This window comes from Drosophila navojoa, chromosome 4 (genome assembly GCF_054131105.1).
Source record: "Drosophila navojoa isolate 15081-1374.11 chromosome 4, UAZ_NAV_1.0, whole genome shotgun sequence".
Taxonomy (NCBI): domain Eukaryota; kingdom Metazoa; phylum Arthropoda; class Insecta; order Diptera; family Drosophilidae; genus Drosophila; species Drosophila navojoa.
Window position 1 is genome coordinate 167702 of NC_142892.1, and position 8373 is coordinate 176074.

Here is an 8373-nt window from a genome sequence, read left to right on the forward strand (position 1 = left end):
AGAGACAAGTGATGGTAGAGAATGGCAGAAGCAAATTATTACGTCTTTATGCAGAAATTATTTATGATTGCATTGTCTAGACTTCATGGCGCGCACAATGCACCGGAATTCCGCGACGCCACAGAGAGAAACTGAAACTGAAGCCGAAACTCAACAATGTTTAGTTGGATAATTTATGTGCTGATTGCTCATACGCCACGTGTGTCAGGAGTAGCTTAAAGACGATTAAATGGATTCAGGACAAACTTTGCCAGAGCTGCCGTCAGATGCAGATACGGATTTATTTCGGGGCTACTCCTATCCAATTGGTGTTAAATTGCTTATTTCAATGTGAACTTGTTTAATCCATAAAGTTGCTTGGTCGGCCAAGAGCAATTCACACTAAAAACTAAAAAGTTGCTCTTCCCGGTAGAACTCCATCCAATTTACCCTCCGCTAGTGCTGGCTTATTCATTGATGGGGCTTATTCAATAAATGAAGCATGATAGCAACTGCTTACAGTCAATCTGTCATTATTTACAGCTATCGAGGCTACAGCTTTAAGCTCGAACTCAGCTCGGAGTGAGTTGGTGGCAGATGATTGCAAAAAAAAAAAACCAAAACCAAAAAAAGAGAAAACCTGTAAATTGCATTTGCAGAATTTAATTAACGTCGCATTGAATTTTAATCAAGTTCATTCAACGGCGACAACGACAACGTGACATTATTTGCATGCGAAATTAACCTGTGACACGCGACAGAGAGACAGGAGAAAGGGCAGGCGGATTTGGGCGCTAGGTGGCGGTCGCGGTCGACAGGTGGCGCCCTTTGACAAACATGACACGATACGTTGTAAAAAACAGACATTACAAAATGTAAAGCAAAACATTTTTGTCCACATATATGTATATGTGAGTATGTATGAGTATATCTGTGGCTTGTGATGATGTCAATAGGTTGAAAATTAATGGGGAAGAGCGAGCTACAAACAAAGAGGTATAGAGTGAGAGGAATTGAGAGATTGGGAGAGAGAGAAGAAAGTAGCGAAATAGATAGGAAAATCTTTAGGGAAATAGGGAAATGGCAAATCTGTGTTCCAGCCACACACGATTCGAACGTTGTTAAGTTTAAACTTTAAAATGCAAATTTCGATGCGCACAAATCAAACCTATCCGTAGCATTCATTTAGCAAGCAATTCAATTGCAGAAATTGCAAATTTTGCCAGCATACTTCATGCCTTCGTCTGTCTCTTTCCGTCGCTCTCTCTTGTTGGCAATTTGTAGTTTTGCAACAATTACAGCAAAATATGCAAACAAATTTGCAGCAATTCAGCAGAGGGAACATGTTCCATGTTGCTCTTGGGTCCTTCGCCGCTGCACGCCCTTCGCTTCAGACAATGCCACAGTGGAGGTTGGCTCCAATTTCTGTTGATTATTGCACGCTGCTCCGCTTGGCCTGGCTGGCCTTTAATTGAAATATGATTTTGCGACTAACAATGATTGAAAGTGTAGATGCAGAGCAGATGTCAGGAGCAACCGAAATTCGATTCTCAATTTCAGCAATATGCAGAGTACCTGTACGCAACATGTCCGGGTGCAGGTGCCCGCAGCCACAACATGCTGAAGGCTCTGGGTCGAGACACTTGGCTGGCTCCACTTTATTCATACGGCATGCCAGGCACATAGAGCTCAAACAAAAACTGTCATGTTTCATGGTCGAATCTCTAAAGCACAACCGAAAAGTCACAAGCTTTTCGGGCATCACCCAGAATGCGATATGCAAAGCATGCCGAGGCGTCGAAATATGCAAATTTTAGCTATGCAGAGTGAGAAAGGAAGAGAAAACCAACAGCCAATCATTTTCACCACCAGCATTGCTGGAAATCACACACATTTTACTTTTCCAAAGAGCCAAATCACTTGAACCCCAAATTGAAATGACCTGAGCACGAGCATTTCGTGTTGCTACGAGAAGGGTTATGGGCTGTGTCCCTAACTGCACTGCTAGGACAATTCAATTTAGTTGTAGCGCTTACTTTAAGCTTGTGCTGCGTCAATTTGGAGGTAGTTGGCTCAATGGAATACAATTTTATCATACTTACTACACTTAACACATTATGCAGACTATTAGCTCATAATACAGGGCACATCAAAAACTTTTGGCAGCCTCTGTACACGTCTCCTGCATGATGCAGGCTGCATCATCCGTATTGATGACAATTATATCTGTCATTTCCTCCGTTCCCTCATAATGATTCTTCTCTCTAGCTAATCCCATAATGTAGTGTCTGGCTGTCCAGTCTCAGGCCAGACATATGACCACCATCATTTGGCACGGATCTGCGAGCCCCTCTCAAGTGCCACTTAGAACCATCACAGAGCGGGTGCTCTACGATTCCTGGCCCTCTGCCCCCTCTAGCTCATATCACAGGGCCAACATCGTCGCACAGCCGCCCATGTGGGGTGGGCGTGTCAATGACTCTGCTCGCTGCAGTTGCCCCATCCGAACGTTTACGATGTGCAACCATTTAACTCCTCTCGTCTCTTGCCTTCTCTTTCTCTGCTCGCCCGAGGCAGCCAAAATGCACTTTTCGGGCCAGAACTAATTTTATGACCGCAGAACTTAGTATGTGTCTGTTTTAATGGTCGATCCAAGAAGTGATTCCTCTTAACTCATAATTGCCCGCATAGTCAAGCAACGTCTGCGCCATTATGACAATTGGCATTGCACCAATATAAGAGCAGCCAGAGCTGCCTGAATGGCAAAGGCAAAGGGAGCTGTGCCAACTGCTCTCAGTCCAACAAAGACATTCAAAAAGTTGGCAGCTTTTGGCGCTGCGTGGCCTGAGCGCGCGAACAATTAAACGACAATCCATTTAATGGCCAGAGACATACGAAGGCAGAGAAGGGATAGGGACAGGGACAGAGTCACTCAGACAGAGGAAGAGACGGAGAAAAAGATTGGACATTTTAGAGATTCGTCGACTTAATAGCGAAATTATTGTCACTTTGAAGTCGGCGCCATTAAATGAGTTTGAAAAGCCACAGCGATAATTTTATGACTAAAGGAAGAAGAACTTTTATGCGACCGTTGAATATGCATACATAAATGTATTGATTTATTTCAAGCGCAACGCGTTGCTGAATACCCAATACAATGCAAACCCCAAAAGAATTCTGCTAAAAATAGCTGCAACAAAAAATAATATTGGCCGCAATCGACCATGAACACTACGCAACATAGAGTTGGCGTATGCATAAATCGAAAAGAAAATTATAAATTATAAATATATATTTGGCAATGTAGAAAATAATTAAAAACTTGTGTACAATATGACATTAGACAATTTTTAAAGTCATTTTTTGTTGCCTAGTATTTTGTATCGAAAATGAATCCGGTAACTTGCTCGACTGTTTATTTCTATAACAATTCAGCTTTAATTTTTATTTCTATTTATGATTCCCTTTTAGCATTTGACTTTATCGTTTCATTACGCTCAGTTTAATTTGTATTGGAAAAGGTTCAAATTATTTAATAACTATTTTAAGCTGCTTTTAAACCGAGGCTGGGCAGCCTTTAATTGCATTCCGTGCACTAAAAATTCAATTAGTTATTTTAATTATAGTCTCGTTTTTGTCTGTTTACCCTTTACTGGCTAATAAACCTATGGAGGAAGCTGGGCTTACATACAATTTAATTTCCATTTAATTAAGTGAACAAACCCTTAAATCAGGAATTAAACATTTTGTTTGTTTGAATTGATTTTAAAATCTCAGTCATAGTTCAGAGCCTTAATAATTTCAACTATATTAATGCATTTAATTGAGCCTCTCAAGTTTACCAACAATTTTAGTAAATAAACGACTCAGCTCCTACTCAATCTTCCTAGCACGGGCTTTCATACTAAGCGTCAACTAACACCTTCCACAATAGGCCCACAGGCAACGAGACTTTACCTCTTTAGCATACATTAAATATATTTTATTAAATCATATGCCTGACTTAATACACTGATTTAACATAACACAAGGAAACATGCGGAAAAGGAGGGTCGCCATTGGAAAAAAGGACTGCTAACAAACCCTAGATCCCAGATACACAGCCTGCACGCACAGATATAAGACACACACACACACGCATAGAGAGAGACAGCCAACACACATATGTTTTACACCGTAGTCGGGAAAAGCGTTTTTAATTTGCGTATTTTAGTCACGTTCAGGTAAATCTCAATTGAATCGAATGTGACACCGGATGTGAAAATTGTGCACATTTTCCAAGCATTTAACAGCACAGCGAGAAAGTAAGTGAGCTATGTGGCAAGTGTTGTTGTTGTTGTTGTGGAGGCTGTTGCTGTTGTCAGCGACGCGAGACTCGCCTGTAATTGTTGCTGCTGGAAAGCAAAGCACGAGACACAAACAAAGATCGCATCACTAAACATGCTGCAAATGTACGTAAGGCATCGGAAAACACGTAGTCGCATGTATCGAGAGGATATACACTACTCCCAGCAGCTACAGCAGCAGCAGCACCGGCAGCAGCAGCGGCATCGGCAATAGCTCCTGCCGACAACATCGACAGCGACAACGTAACGTGTAAACAAAACCGTTTAGAGAGTGTCCAACATTTTCTCCATTTCCTCTGATGACGGCTACTTTGTGCCTTGTCCGGCAGATATGTGGACTGTTACCGTTGTGTGCTGTACCTGTTTACCTTTATTGTCGAATACCCTATGGACATTGGGTGCTGTGTGAAGACTGTCCGAATACTGCTCAGATATTTTGACAGTGTAAGGGCATTTTGTAGAAGAGCAAAGCCTGAACAGTTTGTAAAATATTTAATCAATTATTACAATTATTAGTATTAAACTTGTTGCCCCATCTTGGAATTCGATATCCAATCTGGTTTAAAATAGATTCCTCAACTGGGTATCTCTTAGTCAGACGTGTAGAAACATTCAGCAGTGAGCTAAGCAGGCAATTTCTGTTGCGTAATACGCAATTGTTGCTGAACGTTTGCTGTTGATCCAGGCTAGGTGGCAAGGGCCAGCAGGATATCAACATATTCCTTTGAACTCAAACCGTTAACAAATATTGACACATCGGATTAGCAGGCATTCGAATGTTCGTTTCAATTGTTAGCACACAGCTCTAAATGGCTTCCATGCTCTTGGCTCTTGTGCATGAGCGAAGATATACTTTCGGACTCTGCTCATCCATCAAATTGTCGCTGCAGCTGTTCAACACGTAATTACATTTTTATTTATTGAATTTTCATGCATGCAGGGACCGAGCAGCAGCATGCAACAGCAGTAACAGAACCAGCAACATCAACTCACAATTTTGTCGGTCCAAAAATTGTTTAGCGACAAATTGTCACAGGCGCTGACGTGACTGCCTCATGTTGTCCGACTCACTGACTGACTGACTGACTGACTGACTGACTGACTGACGAGTTGTTCTGATGTGTTGCTGTTGCGGCTGCTACTGCTGCCACAAAATATTCCACAAAGTCAACAGCAACGACAGCAGCAGCAAAATGAGGTCAACCATGAAAATTGCACCAGCGGCAGCAATTTCTCATTTTGAGTTTAGCAGCCAACAAAATCCTCCCAAAAAAGAAGATGGGTAACACACACACACAAAGAGCTCAAAAAAAAAAAAAAAAGAAAGAAAGAATTTCGCGATGCGCTCCACTGGCAACAGGGACAAAATTTTGCTGTTGTTGTTGCAGCTTTTTGCTGCGGTCGATCGACTGTTGTTGTTGCATGTTGCTGTTGCTGCCGCCGCTGCTGCTGCTGGTGTCATGTCGTTCATCAGCGTAACAATTTTTATTGCTTGCCGACCGCAACATTGTTGTCGATAAAATTTTAATTCGCATTGCCAACTTTGGTTTGTATATTGTATTTCTTATGTCCAGCCTCTTGGCATTATCTCTCAAAAGTCACAAAAACTTAAATTTTTTAATATTGATAAAAGTAAATAATTTATGTTAAACAGGATTCTGTTGTATATATGTATATCATGTTTTGTTGAAATGTATATATATTTTCATTTTCAATTCTATCTCATCTCAATGAGGTGCATTGCTCTTTTGTGCTCTCAGCTCGATTACAGCGTACCTAAATGTCTTAACAGTCGAACTCCCTGGGCCATGTATTTTTGCATGCCTTCGCTTTGGACAGCTCTTCCGCCAAATTGATTTATAGCGTTCGAACATGTAGCAGAGTGCCCAAAAATAAAAAAGTTACAAGAATATATGGGAAGCCGCATAAAATGAAGACAACCAAAGCATTTTTATCCTTTTCTTCTTGAAGCACGTACCCCAATTATAAATGCAGCTAATTGCGCAAGCAAATGTTGCATGAAACCGTTGCAAATTTTTAATAACATGGCAAATAAATGTTGTGCTAAATTGTCAACATTAAGTTGAGAGCAGCAGTAACAGCAGCAGCAGCAGCAGCAGCAGCAGCAGATGCTGTGGCAGTAACACTTGACAGCATGGCAACCACAGCAACATGAGCCAGCACAGCAGACAAAAAACCATTCAGAGGTTCTCTGAGCGCACATTTATCATGCGGCAATACGGTGACATGTTGCATGCCGCAATTCCTGCTGGCTACCGTTTTCCAAGCAGCACGCTTTTGACCTGAGCCGGCGCAGTGCGCGTGCCACAGCCACCAACAACACCAGCAGCAGCAGCAGCAACAGCAACACCAACCAGCAACAACTACAACACCAAACAGCAACAGCAAACAATAGCAACACGAATTGTAAGACAGCGTTGCCAAATGTTGAACTTGCAGCTTGATCTTTTGATCTTATCGCCTGGCCAGACCAGACCAGGACCAAGAGTGTGAACTGAACCATTTTGGCCATCCGCTCCTCGCCTTGCGATGATTAATTGAAATTTCACTTTTTTCACGCTGCGCCTCTCCATTTCGCATTTATTTCGCTCGCACTTTAATTGATACCTTCCAAATGAAGCACACGCCCCAAGAGCATGTTGCAAGTGCCATTTAGGGGCGCATTTGTTGTCGCTCTTAAGCGGCAATGCAACACGCCCCTTTTCTCATCTGCCGTTATGCCACACAACACAGCACAACACAACACAACAGCAACACAACAAGCAATTAGCCTCTGGCCCAAAAATATGTTGCACCCTCCGAATGCCTCCTAATGACTCACCATGTGCCACAGAATGCCAATTACACATGCTAATTGCGCCACAAAAGCCACTTGAGGCAGAAACTCAACTTTGCTTTGATTGCAAGTCTTCAGTGATTTTTCAACTTAGTCAAATCTGGGTTCATTAGCAAGGAATCATTAATTTTCAGCAAATGGCTTTTGACACACGTGTTATGAAAGATGGATCCAAAGATTAATGTGTCGAAGATGAGCAGGTGGGAGAATACACTAAAGGTATATCCATATATACACATAATTATTTGAATTGTCGTGTCCAAAGCACTCTTCTCTCAAAATCAAACAGTAGGAGGAATACATACATAGAAGAGTTAATAATTAGACGGATATATTACTAATTAGACACAATCGCATATGAAAGATGTTGCTCAATGTACAGAAATTGAGAAATAACCTCTAAAAGATTTATGCAACAGAGATATTAAATATATTATACTTATTCTGTCTATTTCAATCTTGAAAGACGTTTCTTTCACCAGAAGCTTACTAACAAAAAACTCTCTAAAATTAATTAGTTCTGATCAAGATACAATTGAAAAATAATTACAACAACAATAGTAGTTCAGCTTATTTAGCAACAGCAACACAATAACATATTTCTATTCCACATTCTTCAACTCTCTTGTTCTCTTTCTCCTTCTCTCTTTTCATTTCAGATCAAATCTCTCGTTCTATTTGTGCTGTGACAGCTTGGCAACATTTACCTCCGACAACATTCCTGTCGGAGTTGCTTTGGTGGGGCAAACGCGAGCAACTCGATGATGTTGCCATGTCGCCCGGTGCTGCTGGCGTCGACGCGGCGACAAAAAACACGCTGCCAACTGATGCGGCGCACAGCAACGAGTTGCACGTGGATGTCCGCAAACAGAAGCAGCAGCAACAGCAGCGACAGCAGCTCACAACGTGTGGCACGCAGAACCGCGTGGAACCAGCAGCAGTAACAACAACGCTTCGTAGCAAGTTCGGCTTCTGTGTGCACTTCGTGAATGTGCTTGAGCTGAAGATGTTGCTGTTGCTGCGGCTGCTGATGCTGCTGCTACCGTTGATAATATTGCAGCTGGGAAATGTGGCCAGCAAAAAGGTTTTTGGGCGAAATGCACCGGGGCCAGCTCTCAGCTGCTTTGCTGTTTATCAGACAGCGCTTTAGCGTCTTGTCATAAATTATGAGCAACGTTGTAGTTTGCCTTT